This window comes from Orycteropus afer, unplaced genomic scaffold, assembly GCF_000298275.1.
Source record: "Orycteropus afer afer isolate SDZICR_OR568_19922 unplaced genomic scaffold, OryAfe1.0 scaffold00007, whole genome shotgun sequence".
In the NCBI taxonomy this organism is placed as follows: Eukaryota; Metazoa; Chordata; class Mammalia; order Tubulidentata; family Orycteropodidae; genus Orycteropus; species Orycteropus afer.
The window spans coordinates 9,366,124-9,366,616 of record NW_006921594.1 but is presented as its reverse complement, the minus strand read 5'-3'; positions in this window follow the sequence as shown (position 1 = coordinate 9,366,616).

Below are 493 nucleotides of genomic sequence, written 5' to 3'. Positions count from 1 at the left end.
TAATCCATACTGCAGACTGTATTCTTCAACCCTCATCAGTGAGTGTCTCAAGTCATCCTCACTTTCAGCAAGCAAAGTTGTATTGTCTCCGTATCTCAGGTTGTTAATGATTCTTCCTCCAATCTTGATGCCATGTTTTTCTTCATACAGTCCAGCTTCTCAGATTATTTGCTCAGCATATAGATTGAATAAGTGTGGGGACAGGATACAACCCTGAAGTGTTCCCTCCTTGAAAAGGAGGGATATTTTAAATCATGCATGGTCTCCTTGTTCCGTTCGAATGACAGCCTCCTGGTCAAGGTACAGGTTCCTAATGAGTGCAATCAAGTGTTCGGTAATTCCCATTCTTCTCAATGTTATCCATAATTTGTCATGATCGACACAATCAAATGCCTTTGCATACCAGACATCTTTCTGGTATTCTTTGCCTTGAGCCAAGATCCATCTGACAACAGCTATGATATCCCTTGTTCCACATCCTCTTCTGAATCCA